The sequence below is a fragment of the Pristis pectinata genome, chromosome 4, assembly GCF_009764475.1.
Source record: "Pristis pectinata isolate sPriPec2 chromosome 4, sPriPec2.1.pri, whole genome shotgun sequence".
Lineage (NCBI taxonomy): Eukaryota > Metazoa > Chordata > Chondrichthyes > Rhinopristiformes > Pristidae > Pristis > Pristis pectinata.
The window spans coordinates 86,481,135-86,490,875 of NC_067408.1; positions in this window are offsets into that span (position 1 = coordinate 86,481,135).

Consider the following 9,741-nt stretch of genomic DNA (forward strand, 5'->3'; position numbering starts at 1 on the left):
CCACCGGGCGCCCCGTCCCCACCTGTCACCCCTCACCCTCCACCGTATCTTCCGAACGGTGACTGAGATCGGAGTCACTCTCCGCAGCTTCCGACAGACACCAACCCCAAAGAAATGTTCCGTTTCCTGCCACAAGACTGCGCTGAATTCGGTTGGTCCTCGGCGATTTTTTTCCAATGTTGAGAGGATAAAACAGTACTTTGCGGTCAAAAGATAACGGGAGTGGTGCCATTTAAAACGCTGGGTGACTTGTCTTCGATTTGGTGTTTAGTGTAATAATAATGACAATAATAATGTAATAATCATAAAGTGAGACGGCACAGAAACAGGCCGACCACGTCCATCCTGTCCATAAAGTTATCTATCTATACTATTGCCATTTACCAGCGCTGGCCCGTAGCTCCTGTGCCTTTGGCGATTTAAGTGCTCATCTAGATGCTTGTCAAATGTGGGAGGATCCAACACACTCTCATGTAGTGCATTCCAGATTCCAGCCACCTGGGTGAGAAGATTCTTCTTCAGATCCCGTCTGAACTCTTACCCCCTACCCCCAAGCCTGTATCCTCTAGTTTTAGATGCCTCTCTTATGAGGAAAAATTTCAAAATATCTAATCATCCATACCTCTCATAATTTTGTATACCTTTTTCAGGTTCCGCCCCCACACCCCCACCCTTCTCAGTCCCAAGGAAAAAGATCAAGCCTATCCAATCTCATAACTGAAGGACACTGTATTTTGCTTTTTTTAAATTGAACAATTTATTTTCAAGTTCAAAATAAAAACAGAATATGTTGGAGATATTCACCAGGCCTTTCATAACCACTCACTGCAGGACCCAGAGAATAATGAACATGTGAAATCAAACCTTCCCCCACTCTTCAGTCCAGCTCCATTGATTTACCCAATGAAACTTGCTTGACATTTTACGATTCTGGCATACTTATGTCTCTTCACGGACTTTTCCTGACTTGCTGTGATTTCTAGTAGATTCTGGGTGTATCATAGCCATTGGTGACATGACTTAATTTACAGGTATGATAAACATAATAACATGAGAAATGGGTGTCAGAAACAAGCCATTCACCTCCTCAAGCCCATTATGCGATTCAACAAGATTGTGGCTGATCTGCAACCTCAAATACCAGTTTCCTGTCTGATCATCATATCCTTTGATATCCAGAAATCTTTTGAATATAATCAGTGACTCAGTCTGCAGGCTAGAGAATTCCATAGACTTACTAGGTTCTGAAGAAATTTCACCATCTTTCAGTCTTAATTATAGGGCTACAGAGATACCCAAATCTACATACTCTAGTAAAACGAGGCACAGTGAATACCTGAGATATGTGATTCGGACAAGCAAATAAATATGAATTGGTAGAAGCAAGGTTCTGGTTTACAAAACAATCAGAACCTTAAATAGACAAGGCCCAAATTCTCATGCAATACTCTGTTTTATGATAAAACTAAAAGTAATGGTGAACCTGTGACACCTTAGAATACTGATGGGATGGAACGTTCTCATTTTTAGTTTCATACATAAGTATTGAGTCAACAGAGAGTACACAACAGATTCACCAAAATGAAGCTGTTTTCATTAGAGCAAAGTAGATAATTTTAAATTACTCTTTATGAAATGATGTAATAAGGTGGCTAAGAAATGTCTAAAATAGGTTATAAAAATGTAAAGATTTAAGGAAGATGTGAATTGAATGTAGACAAATGAGGCAATGGAATGCAACAGTGAAAAAATAACATTTAATATTTTACATAGGTATGAAAGAAATAGGTAATATTAATGATGAAGGGATCTATATGAAGGAGAAATATCAAGACTAATTGATAGGAATAAATGGCCTATTTCCTTCTGGAGGGCTCATACAGCGAGGCCATATGGGTAGAGCTAGGAACAAGAAAGGTGCAATCACTACGATGTGTTTATCTGTAGACCTTCCAATAGCCAGCAGGTGATAGAGGAAGAGATATTTAGGCAGATCATGGAAAGATGTAAAAACTACAGGGTTGTTGTAGTGACTAATTTTAACTTCCCCAACTTTGACTAGACCTGGCAGAATTTGTTAGGTGCATCTAGGAGGGTTTCTCAAAATAATATGTAGACAGTCCAACCAGGGAAGGGGCTGTAATAAACCTTGTACTAGGGAATGAGCCTGGCCAGGAGATCGAGGCTTCAGTGAGGGAGTATTATGGGAACAGTGATCATAATTCCATAAGATTTAAGATAGTTAAGAATAAGGAGAAGACTGTTTGTTGGGCGAAAGCACTAAAATAGGGGAAGGCTAATTACAATAGTATTAGGCAAGAACCGGGGAAAATAGATTGTGGGCAGCTATTTGGGGGTAAATTCACATCTGACATGTAGGAGTCTTTTAAGGGCCAGTTGGTTACAGTTTAGGACTGCATGTTCCTGTGAGGATGAAACGTAAGGATGGCAAGGTTCGGAAACCTTAGATAACAAGAGATATTGTGAGTTTAGTCAAAAAGGAAGCATATGTAAGATGTAGAAAGCTGAAATCAGAGGCCTTTGAGGAATACAGAGGAAGCAGGAAAGAATTTAAACAAGGAGTTAGGAGGGCTAAAAGGGGCCATGAAATGTCCTTGGCAAGTAAGATTAAGGACAATCCCAAGGCATTTTATAAGTACATTGAGCAAGACGGTAGCTAAGCAAAGGGTAGGTCCACTCAAGGACAAAGGAGGGAAATTAGGCATGGAGTCAGAGGAAGCAGGCAAGGTCCTAAATGAGTACTTTGCATTGGTATTCACCAAGGAGGACATGGATGATGATGAGATTAGGATATGTTATCAGGATCAAGATATGTTGATATTCTAGGGCAGTGGTTTTCAACCTTTTTCATGCTGCGGCCCCCCAGAACATGTCCTTGTTAGACGGCGGACCCCCAAAGCCTACAAAATCAAACAATTGATAATTCATGCATACAACACTTAAATTTCTGCACATAGGCCCTATTGAAATAGTGACTATTTCAATCACCGATAATTACCAGCGGTGTTTTTCAGTGTTCAGTGCAACTTTGCACTGCAGAGTTTGTCCAAACGTGGTGGTATGGGCGACAAACATACGTGTATGTCATCCTCAATATTCAGTCTTGATCTGTATTTGGTTTTCATGGCAGTGACTGCAAAAAATGCTATTTCGCACAAGTAAGTGGTTGCAAATGGTAACAGAACATTCATGGCTTTGCCGGACAGCAGTGGATACTCCTGGGAACATGCTGTCCAGAACGACAACAATGACATTCAGTTGAACTGCAAGCTTAAAGTCCAGTCAGATGACAGTTCAGCCAATTCTTCTTGTTCACGTCCAGTTAAATCAGTAAGCATGCATTCAAACGGATTTCGAATCCAATCAAACATGCTCATGTCATCGTCGCCGAAATACTCATGGAAATAATGTGACAGCTGTTGAATATGGTTCAAAACGGTGCTTGCAATGGCCTCTGTCTTAGTCTCGTTCACTGTCAGAAAGTCAGCCAGCAATGGAAACATATCATAGACGCCCTTGCTCACATCTTCCCTTCCAGATACGGAGTTTTTTTCTGGAAGGCATTGATTTTGTCATGCGTTTTCAGACCATTTGAGCCAGGTGATTTAAGCTGTTCAAAATGTTGAAAATATCTGCAAGATAAGCTAATCTGGCAACGCATGTCACATCTGTCAAGAACTGTGGCAATGATCCATTATGCTCATTTAGAAAAATGAGCAGTTCATCTCGCAATCCATATACACGCTGCACAACGCGGCCTCTTGACAGCCATCTGACTTCTGTATGTAGCCACAAATGCTTATGGTCGGCTTCCATTTCACGGCATACATTTTCAAACAAACGATGATTGAGCGGCCTGGCTTTGATAAAGTTAATGATTTTAATGCATGTGGAAAACACATCCACAAGATTTTCATCCATATCCTTTGCAGCCAAAGCCTCACGGTGAATCATGCAGTGGGTTGCTGCTACATGTGGAGCTACTTCCTTCACTCGTGCGACTAGACCCAACTTCCGTCCCGTCATTGCGGCAGCACCATCCGTGCATACTCCAATACACTGTGTCCACGCCAATGCCGATTGGACAAAAAAAGTGTCAAGCACACGGAAAAGTTCTTCACCAGTTGTACGCCCTGGGAGCGCCTTGCAAAACAAAAAGCCTTCCAAAACCTCTGCTTCCCAGCAATATCTAACATAAACCAACAACTGCGCAGCACTGGCAACGTCAGTACTTTCATGGAGCTGAATCGCAAATCTGACTTGCTGGAGACGTGCTATCAGCTGGCTCTGTATATCTTCCGCCATATCACCAATTCTTCTGCTTACTGTGTTATCAGACAGTGAAATGGCTTTCAGTTTTTGACTGGATTCTTTTCCCAGTACAACTTTGCACATATCTACTGCTGCAGGCAGTATAAGCTCTTCTCCAATTGTGTGAGGCTTTCTGGAACGTGCTATTCATAATGCTACCAAATATGATGCGCAAAGAGCCTTCTCATTTACAGTGGCGCAGGCTGTCATTTTGCCTTTCTGCTTGAGGTACAGCTCCTTTTGCCGCTCAAAATATTCCTTCGGTTTACTGGCAATATCTGGATGCACTGTTGTTAAATGGCGCTTCAATTTCACTGGTTTCATTGCATCGTTGGACAGTGTTTGCAAACACACAACACAGAGAGGTTGGTCCGCATTTGTCCCTACTGCAATGAAGCCATATGAAATGTATTCTGGATCGTACTTGCGTCGTTTTCTCTTTTGGTCACCCTTATCCCCTTCGTCATCAGCATCTTCCAGTTTCTGGTCAGCTTTTCTCTTCAGAAATTTCTCCATACTCAGCAATACACGCTGGACAGTTTAATTACTATTACTGATAAACAAAATTATCAAAACTAATCTAAAATTTACAGGCTTGCGCACTTTTCGTTTAACAGTGATGTCACTGTGGCGTAAATGCACGGTAAGTAGGCAATATTATTAAGGCACACCAACAACGTCACTCAGTCTCACTAACACTACAGTGCACAACAGAATAGTAGTGAGTAGTGAACACTACTGACTACTCTGATTACACAAATTGAATATTAAGCGGCAGCTTACCAGAAGGGAACACCGTCTAAATCTCTCAGATTGTCACCTATAACAGATAGAATAGATATGGCCGATTTTATGAATATTGGAAAACTGGAGCAAGCAAGTAAACTACGCCTTTGTAACAGGTCGCTTTTCCATTTTTTTCTTGGCTTGCTCGCGGACCCCCTGGCAACCCGCTGCAGACCCCCAGGGGTCCGCGGACCACAGGTTGAAAACCTCTGTTCTAGGGCATGTCGATATAAAGAAGGAGGTGTTCAGAGTCTTGAAAAACATTAAGGTGGATAAGTCCCCAGGGCCCAATGGGATCTATCCTAGGATACTGAGAGAAGCAAGGGAGGAGATTGCTGGGGCCTTGACAAAGATCTTTCTATCCTCTTTAGCCATAGGCAATGTCCCAGGAACCTGGACAATAGCCAGTGTTGGTCCTTTATTTAAGAAGGGCAACAGGGATAATCCAGGAAATTATAGGCTGGTGAGCCTTACGTTAGTGGTAGGGAAATTATTGGAGAAAATTTTTAGTGACAGGATTTACTTGCATTTGGAAAAGCGTGGACTTACTAGGGATAGAAGTGATGCATTTAGGGAGATTAAATGCCGGAGGAAAGTATATAATACGTGGCAGGACCATATATAATACGTGGCAAGGTCCCTCTGTACATCATAGCTGCCTAAAAGTGGCAACACAAATGGATAGGGTGGTAGGAAGGCATGCGACAAACTTACCTTCATCGGTCAGGGCATTGAGTGTAAAAGTTGGCAGGTCATGTTGCAGCTGTATAAAACTTTAATTAGGCTGTTGACCATGAAGGAATTAATGTTCTGTAAAACAGCTAACTGGAATGAGTCAAGGACAGTGGAAAATGACAAAACAAATGTCTGTTGTTGCCATGTGGTGGAAGGAATAGAAGCCACTATTTTGTGACTGTTCTTGCAACCACCATTTTGTGAACTGTTTTCTGAACAAGTTCTTGCTCAGGGATAGTGGATGAAAGCAATTGAAAGTGGACACAATGAAGCCCCTACCGATAACTAGCTGCAGACTTATGGAAGAACAGTCTGTGTCTGGGAACTGAAGTAACCTGAGCCCAGTGTCCAACTTGAGCAGGCTGTAACTAGTTTAAAATGACCTGACTCAGGGAAAAGCAAGGCAATGACATCAGAGGCAAGGTCCTTATTTGGGAGAAAGCAAAGAGGAAATGCTACCTGTAGCCTTGGGCCAGAGACAATGAAAAGTGGATACAGGCTAGCCAAATAAGCCGGAACCAATGGAAATGAAGCATAATGGTACAGAACTGATAAGAAAAGAGAATAGTAATGAAGGATTTTGGGTGTAGAACAGTGAGAACTCCAGAGATTAACTATTGCAAGGAAGAACCCACCCATGCCAGGGGCAGGGAGAAGGATCAATCGTTTGCTCAACAGAAGATCTCCAATTTTAGTGTTATATGTTGGAGTGATAGTCTGGGTGAGTACTGGTACAGGAGGAATAACAGCATTCAGAAACCTAAGTCATTGGCCCAGGGTCAATTGTAACAAAATACCTAGTTTACGTGGATATTTATGTTGATACAATAAAGTCCTAGTTTTGAATAAATTAAGATTTGTGTGGTTATTTACCTAACCCAAGTAATTGACCAGGGTAAGGGTCAACAAGGCTGCATTTGGAGTATTGTGTGCAGTTCTGGTTGCCACACTCTAGAAAAGGTGTGGATGTCACGTACCAGCAACAAAAGAAACACACTGAGTCATGTATAAGTGTTAAAAACTATTTTATTAATAACTACTTATGATAATAAGAAAGATAAAAGTAAATATGTTAGAAGTAAAAATGTTAGATCTTAAACATTAACCCCAAAAACTAAACTCGAAGTGTGTGTGTGGCAAATTCCCAAACTCCAAGTCCGGGAATAGTTCTCAAAGTTCAGTTCAGCAAGCCGTAAGGTGAAATGTGAGCAAAGGCCTCTTCAGTAACCACTGTTGACTAGAGACAAAACGTAGAGAGAAAATAGAGACATTACGAAATCCAGATGTTCCAAAATGGAACCCATACGACACCTCAGTGTCTACTCAGCAGTGACTACTCCACCGCTTTGTTCCGAAGCATCTGCCACCCCGAAAGGCACTGGAATCATGGCCATCCACACAAATACCTGTTTCCCACTACAGGTTAATGACAAAGTGGACTCCACTGCTTTGTTCCGAAGTATCTGCCACCCCGAAAGGCATCCGAGATTTGGCCATCCACACAAATACCTGTTTCCTTCTACAAGTTAACGACAAAGTGGACTCCACTGGATTATTCCAAAAATCCATACATGGATTGTAGTGATAGACACAGTTAGTGTTTCTCATCCATCGACAGAGACTAGCAGGCTGGTCTCTCTCTCTCTCTTCTCCTCTGACTGACTCCGCCTGTCTGCTCCAAAAACATCATTACGTCCTTACCTTCTGTTGACATAAGCACACCACACACACACACACTACTGTGCTCTATCTTGGAGGGACATTCCCAATAGTAACCTAGTCCGTAACATGGAGGCTTTAGAGAGGGTGCAGAAGAGGTTCACCAGGATGTTGCCTGGACTGGAGTGTATTAGCTGCAAGGAGACGTTGGACAAACTTGGATTATTTTCTCTGGAGCATTGGAGGGTAAGGGGTGACCTAATAGAAGTATATAGATTATGAGAGGCAAAGATCGGGTAGATACAATCTTTCTCCCACGGTGGAAAAGTCAAATACTAAAAGGCATAGGTTTAAGGTGAGAGGGGGAAAATTTAAAAATGTGCAAGGCATATTTTTATTGCAGAGTGGTAGGTGCCTGGAACATACTGCCACATAAGGTAGCAACATTTAAGAGGCCTTTAGACAGACATATGAACAGTCGGAATAGAGGGATACAGACCACTTGCAGACAGATGGGATTAGTTAGATTGGTATCATTTGAGAATAAAAATGTTTTTCCTTTATTTGAGGAAGTCCTTCCCAAGAATTCAAATCACACCCTATTTTTCTACAAAAGACCTCAAATTTAAAACATCAACTTGTTTAGATTTCTCTCCCCAACCGCTCCCGATAATCAGAAGTCCCCACGCCTAATACAATTCTCATAAATTTATTCTATAATCCCTCATCCCTGAAACAATTCAGTAATGTTTTTCCTAACTGTGGGAAGGCTAACAGTGTAACTAAATTTATATTTTAATTGTGACAATGATTGTGTATTTTTTTTGACAGTTTCTCATAAGATATTGTCATTTTACATAAGAACATAAGAAATAAGAGCAGTAGGCCATCTGGCCCATCGAGCCTGCTCCACCATTCAATAAGATCATGGCTAATCTGTCCGTGGACTCAGATCCACCTACCTGCCTTTTCCCCATAACCCTTAATTCCCCTATTATGCAAAAATCTATCTGTGTCTTAAATACATTTAATGAGGTAGCCTCCACTGCTTCCTTGGGCAGAGAATTCCATTGATTCACTACTCTCTGGGAAAAACAGTTCCTCCTCATCTCTGTCCTAAATCTACTCCCCCGAACCTTGAGGCTATGTCCCCTAGTTCTAGTCTCACCTACCAGTGGAAACAACCTTCTTTCCTCCATCTTATCTACCTCTTTCACAATTTTATATGTTTCTTTAAGATCCCTTCTCATTCTTCTGAATTTCAGCGAGTATAGTCCCAGGTGACTCAATCTCTCCTTGTAGGCTAACCCCTCATCTCTGGAATCAACCTGATGAACCTCCTCTGCACCACCTCCAAAGCCAGTATATCTTTCCTCAAATAAGGAGACCAGCACTGCATGCAGTACTCCAGGCATGGCCTCACCAGTACACTGTACAGTTGCAGCATAACCTCCTTGCTCTTAAATTCAATCCCTCCAGCAATGAAGGCCAACATTCCATTTGCCTTCTTGAGAACCTGTTGCACCTGCAAACGAACCTTTTGCAATTCATGCACAAGCACTCCCAAGTCCCTCTGCACAACAGCATGCTGCAATCGTTCACCATTTAAATAATCTGATCTATTTTTCCTTCCAAAGTGGATGACCTCGCATTTACCAACATTGTACTCCATCTGCCAGACCCTTGCCCTCTCACTTTAACCTATCTATCTCTCTGCAGACTCTCCGCATCCTCTGCACAATTTGCTTTTCCACTCAATTTAGTGTCATCAGCAAACATAGGTACGCTACACTCGGTCACCTCTTCCAAATCATTAATGTATATTGTGAACAGTTGTGGGCCCAGCACTAACCCCTGCAGCACCCCACTCACCACTGATTGCCATCCAGAGAAACACCCATTTATCCCAACTCTCTGCCTCCTATTGGTTAACCAATCCTCTATCCATGCTAATACATTTCCCACAACTCCATGCATCCTTATCTTATGGATAAGTCTTATGGATGCGGCACCTTATCAAACGCCTTCTAGAAATTCAAGTATATAACATCCACCTGTTCCCTTCTAGTCTCTGCACTTATATCCTCAAAGAACTCCAGTAAGTTTGTCAAACAGGATCTGCCCTTCCTGAATCCATGCTGCATCTGCCTGATGGAACCATTTCTATCTAGATGTCTCACTTTTTCTTCCTTAATGATAACTTCAAGCATTTTCCCAACTAGATGTTAA